The sequence below is a fragment of the Pseudomyrmex gracilis genome, unplaced genomic scaffold, assembly GCF_002006095.1.
Source record: "Pseudomyrmex gracilis isolate BER0280 unplaced genomic scaffold, ASM200609v1 scaffold_31, whole genome shotgun sequence".
NCBI lineage: Eukaryota > Metazoa > Arthropoda > Insecta > Hymenoptera > Formicidae > Pseudomyrmex > Pseudomyrmex gracilis.
The window spans coordinates 613,388-619,387 of record NW_018020615.1 but is presented as its reverse complement, the minus strand read 5'-3'; positions in this window follow the sequence as shown (position 1 = coordinate 619,387).

Below are 6,000 nucleotides of genomic sequence, written 5' to 3'. Positions count from 1 at the left end.
GAGATACACAGATGTATACCGAGAGACGACGATTTTTTTTTCATTTCGTCACCCTCTTTTCCCGAGACCGTCTGGGATTATAGGCTGCGAGAAAGAGATCGGGAGGACGAAATTCTCATCAACGGCGTTCGCGGAACAAACGTTCTGTGTCACCGCGTGTGTACACAGTTACTCCCGGGGCTCTTAAGCAGCTCTCCTTTGACCCTCAGAAATCTGGAGAACTTATACAACGCGCGGCGAGATTCTCCACGGCAACGAAAATTCGTTTCCTGTCCCTGGATTTTATTCGTTTTCCCCTCCTTGAGAGAGAGAGAGAGAAAAAAAAAGAGAGAAACAGAGAGAAACGAAGAAACGACGAAGAGGTCGTTAGTCAAGATAACGAATTAAGGCGGGATGAAAAGTGGACAAGAGAGAAGAGGATTCCCTTTTGCTTCCCCTCCACCCCCCGGCATCGCCTTCACAGAGGCATTCGGTTCGTCGGCAAAACGTCCGATATATCTAATCGTTGAAAATCTGCATAATGGTCAGTTGGCGTGTCGCGAGGGCGCACTCATACCCCTTTTCCCCTCCCTCGTCCTACCTCCCCAAACAACCGGAATTACCGCCCTTGCATATCCCGCCGATTATGCCGGCGGAATGAAAAATTTCTAGCTCCCTCCTCCCCCCCTCCCGCATCGATTACTATTAACCCCTTTAGTCCGGGCGTTACCAGGGGAGCAGGTACGCTTTGTGTTTGCTTATTACGAATATTAAAATTTCATTATGTCAATAGTGCAATAATAATGCCTGTGTAACATGTCAATAGCCTTTCACAAAGCGCCCTTTCACCGGGGGAGCCCCGAAAGCAGAAAGAGAAAGAGAGAGATTCGCAATGCTTAACTGATCTTTATCGTATTAATTAAGTATTTATTAACTTTATAGCATTTGCGCGGTATTAAAATATTTACGATGTTTGCTCGTCTCGGTCGGATATCGAGCGGATATAATTTTGCAAAAACCGGACAAAATGAAATTTTTATCATTCGATTCGATCCGAATGTAGAAATAAAAATTTATTTCAATGGAAGACTGTGTGCTCTCACTTCGGCCAGCAGCAGCTGCTTCCATCCAACACGAATGCACGTACGTACGTATACCCGTACACACCACTCTTGTTCGTTCGTAAATTGAAATTTTATCGATTTAAGATCTCTTACGTTTATCGCATGAATGTTTACAAGAACACAAATATCTGACACGTTCGAAGGTATATTATTTGTTAAAACCATTTGAAATATTTATATCCTGTAGGTTTCATCTCTCGACCGTTTACGTAATAATCGCACGCGGAAAGCGTAAAGCTGTCGCCATCTTACCGCCAACGAGGGAAGTTATTCGACGGTTCGGTAAAGTCACAAGAAAAGTCACGAAAATTCACGTACGTATGTATAAAAATATTTTTGCAAAATTTAAATTCACACAGATGAAAAATTTATCACTCTCTTGGAGTGCAACTTATTTTTACGTGTCTCTCATTGTAATTTAAAATATGATTTAAGTTTGAAATATATTCTCTTTCAATTTTTCAAATAAAACTTTTCAAATGTAAAATTAAAAGCAGCTCGAATAAAAATGTTGTACATCAATTAATTAGATTGTCAGCAAAAATAACTCGCGTGTGGAGGATATAAATTCTCTATTCTGTCGACGTAATTATTTATATATATGTACGTGCCATAAAACTATCTTGTTTTCTTCTCCTTTTATAAAACACGTATCTCTATCCGGTGTCTAAATTATTGCCGCGCCGATGAGGAGGGTATTGTTCACTAATGTTCACGCAGGTGTGGCGATGTGTGTGTGTGTGTGTGTGTGTGTGCGCGCGCGCGCGCGCGTGTGTGTGTGTCGATGTGCGAAGCAGCAAGAAGAAAGTCACATTGTCTAGCTTGGCTCGAACGGGAATAAGACATGCGGCCATTCGTTGCGGCGCACAATGGTGAGCGATGACGGGCCATTATTCACGGTGGCGGGAAAGCCGAGCTTTAAAAGTCTTCGCGTCCAGCGAACCGGCGAAAAACCGTTCCGAAAAATCCGATTTTCCGACCGTCGTCAAAGGCGTCCCCGGAAAATGATCTTAAATAATTACGCGAATCAATCCTGGGGCCCTCCCGACACAAAATCGAAGAATATATTCCGCGCGCTCCGGACTTTTCTTCCCGTATTCTCTCTTTCTTACTCGACTTTTTTATAATGGCCCGGAAAGTCTAACCTTTAAGTACCTCTCGCGCTCCTTAGAAGCTCCCAGCATTATTATTCTCGTTCGTCATTTTGGAACGTCGAACGCGCACGAACTTCGTCGAAGATGTAAATTCAAAAACGCGTCACGTCGATTTTACATTATTAATGTTGGAAAAAAAATAAAAAAATAAAAAAAAAACAAAAAAAAAAATAAAAGAGCACATTGTAGTTTTGCATCGCTCTCTCGATCGCTACGCGCAGTGTATATCGGTCGCGATTATAATGACATCGACTCGGAGCGCAACATAAATCAATAAGATGATAAAAGCGCGCGATACGAGAGAGGCGTATATACACACCGAGTTCTCTCGCCGTGTCGTAAAAGGAAGATGTTTGCTCGTGAGAGGAAGCTACGATGTCGAACGATCGATCGAACGCGGACGGCGGGACATAAATCACTTCGCGGAGTCGTTCGCCCGGAGAGACGTTTCGCGCTGCGCTCTCTCCCCGCTCTACGACGAGCTTAATATGCAAGTAATGCGCACTCGGGAGAGACAGCAGGGCACTGCCAGTCCATATTAAATTCTTAGCGGGCAGCGCGCGTCGCACTTAATGTCGTTCATTAATCAATGGCATTGTGCGCGGTAAGCCCCCGGTCCAAATGTTTCGACTCTTTCTGCTTCGAAGCGAACTCCGTGTGTCAGCCCGAAACACGACTCTCTCGTGCGCACGACACGGTGCATTACCGCGCAGAATGCGCCCGTAAGTTATGGGACGCTCGTTGTGTACTTCAAGCGCGCGGTATGTCACTTTGATTACGTACACGCTGCGTCTTCACTTATATTCGGCATTCCCCTCATTTCACGGCGCAGAAAAATTCTTTACGAGCTGTTTGAAATTACGATGAGGGGAAAAAAAAATGCGCGAAGATGAGTTACAGTTCAAAAAATTGAAAGCAAACTGACGCGCGAGCATTGATTTGCTGTCAATTATTGATAAATTAATAATTCGCAATGTACAAAAAAAAGAAAAAAACTGCACTCTCTACTTCTTACTAAACTGTTTATTTTTATCGAGCGATCAATAAGGAGAGATGCGAAAGAGACAAGATAATATACGACAATATTTTCGATAGAAATAAAATAAAACAAAAATATCGCATTGTGTTTGCAATTTTTTCGCAACCACCGTCGGAAAGAAAGAATTCGACCTCCCTCGAATTTTGCGTTACAAAACCGAAACACGTCAGAACGGGAAGGGGGAGGGGGCGGGGGAGAGACTTTTACATCGTTTGCGGATAGACACCATCTGTTTTTCGCGCGCGAGAGTTCGGGCGCGCGATATTAAATTACCGAGTGTGCGCGGCGGTAACTACAATCGCGCGAAAATGTTTGTGAAACCTAATAATTTACGAAGTGTCATTCGGCGACTCTCGCACTATCATCGTGTGACGCGCGTCGCTGTGACAAAGGCGGACGGTAATTAAAATCGGCTCTGTTGCGTATCTACGCGTGTGCACACGCAACCCCCTGTGTAACCCTCCGGTGTTGGTAGTGTCAGCCGTAACGATCTCTCGCCCGTTCATGCGGAGAGAGTGACGACTATCGCTTGGCGGCGGCGGCGGCGGCGGCGGCGGCGGCGGCGGCGGCGGCGGCGGCGGCGGCGGCGGCGGCGGCGGCGGCGGCGGCGGCGGCGGCGGCGGCGGCGGCGGCGGCAGCGGCGGTGACGGCGACGGTGGCGGCGTATGGTTTCGAGTGCGGACAATACCGGGATGCGGCGCGCGAGTTTCATCCTGTCGCGCTGTTTAGAACAGAAAGTGCGCACAAAAGCCGGGACGCTTTCATATTTCTGGCGCGGCGGCGTAAGTCTCGCGTGAATTCGCGTCGATACGCGCGCACCCGGAAAGTTATTTCTGCAAAGGGTGTGCGGTGCGATCGCGAATGTCTCGCCTCGCTCATTGTCTTCGTCGTGTTTGCGACCGGGCGACTGATTACGGATCTTTTTGCTCTCTCTCTCTCTCTCTCTCTCTCTCTCTCTCTCTTCTCCTGATGTTTTTTTTTAATTTTCAAAGTTGCTTCTTATGGGATCGATGCTTCGAGATATTTTCGAGCTCTCGCGAGAACAAACAATGTACGTAAATTAATTTTTTCTCTAAAGAAATGTGGACATTTTATTTTCAATTGGTTTTGCGTTAAAAAAATCCGCAAAGAAACAAATAATATTTGAAGTGTGTTTACACGTGTTTACGTAAATAAACAAAAATCTTTGATTTTTCCCGCGTCAATAGATACGCGACACATGTTTCGTACATTAATTAATCGTATTACGAGAACGTCTTCTTGTGAACGTCAACGCGTGATAGTAGACGCAATCTCGAAATCATTTATACACGAATCCACGCAACAAGATCAAACAGGATAAATTTGCACAGCTGTATATATAGTTAAAGACAGATTAGTGGACTAATTAGCTTCATGCAGCGACGTTTATTATCCCAAAAGACGAAACGGAGTATCGTTCCCGATTATACAGATCTCTCTTGATACTTGACTGTCACGTGTCTTCGGTTAATTGAATCGCGTCCGCACGACGGTCGATATATCGATCCGGAAGCGCTGTACGATACGAGCGCGCTATTAAATAAATCTCAACTATTTTTCGTGTTAATTAACCGCCACAGTTCCGTGTGCGATTCGCTTCAAGAGTCAGCGATAAAAAAAAAAGAAAAAAATACGTTTTCAGTGCAGTAAGCTGATTCTTCTTTTTTTTCTTCCATTCAGTCGCACGGTACGGTACAATTCCGGCGATTAAACTTGAATTACACACACGTTGGCGAGTCAAATGCACCGCATTCGGCATAATCGAGGTATCGCGTGCCAACGGTACGTACGAATAATTCCATTACGCGATATAACAAATGTATATCGCGGATGTACATGTACGAGACCCTTTTATCAGGCGCGATCAGATAATCCGCCGATCGCGCCGGCCGGCGACGGCGGCAACGGCCGCGAGATACGCGATTAATTCGCGTCGCGTGAAAAACTCGCCGAGCTGCGATATTTAACGCGCACACATATATATGTATATAAAAACACACTGGCGCGCGACACCGCGATATTTTCCCGACGATAAACGAGAGAGAAGAGGAGGCGCGCATCTTGTTGCCTCATTTGGATTACGCGCCTCTCGCTCATTGAAAACTTAATGAGTTAGAACGAATTTTGCGCGTTACTTTGGGTCACGATAATCCCGACGCGATATCTGATTTCAGAAACAGTACCGTCTCACGACACAAGCCGCGTTCTCTCGGGAAACTTAAAGGGCGAAGAACAAAGTTCGGCGTTATACCTTGGTTTACGATAATCCAAAGTAATGCGCGAATTTCTCACTCTCCCATTCGGAGAGCAAACTCGACTAAACGGCATTATTTCACGAAACGAGATGTTAGGGGGGGAATGTTAGACGATTTTACATGGTAGCACAATGCCGCGCGCGCATCTCTTTTGACGCACTAATTTGAGAGACCTTCTATCTGCAGTTTCCGGATCGGATTATTTACTAATCTTCTCCTCCTCCCCTCTTTGTGCTTCGACGTCCAGCTTGAGCCTCTTATCTAATGTCGCCACGGTCCGATTTCGCTTAATAAGATTTTACATTGGACGCTAATAAACAATACAGTGTACACACAACCCACATCGCTATTTTGAGTAAATTACACCTTAAGATTAAAAAACAAAAGATATTGTTTGTATATATATTTTTAAGATGTTGTGTATTTTT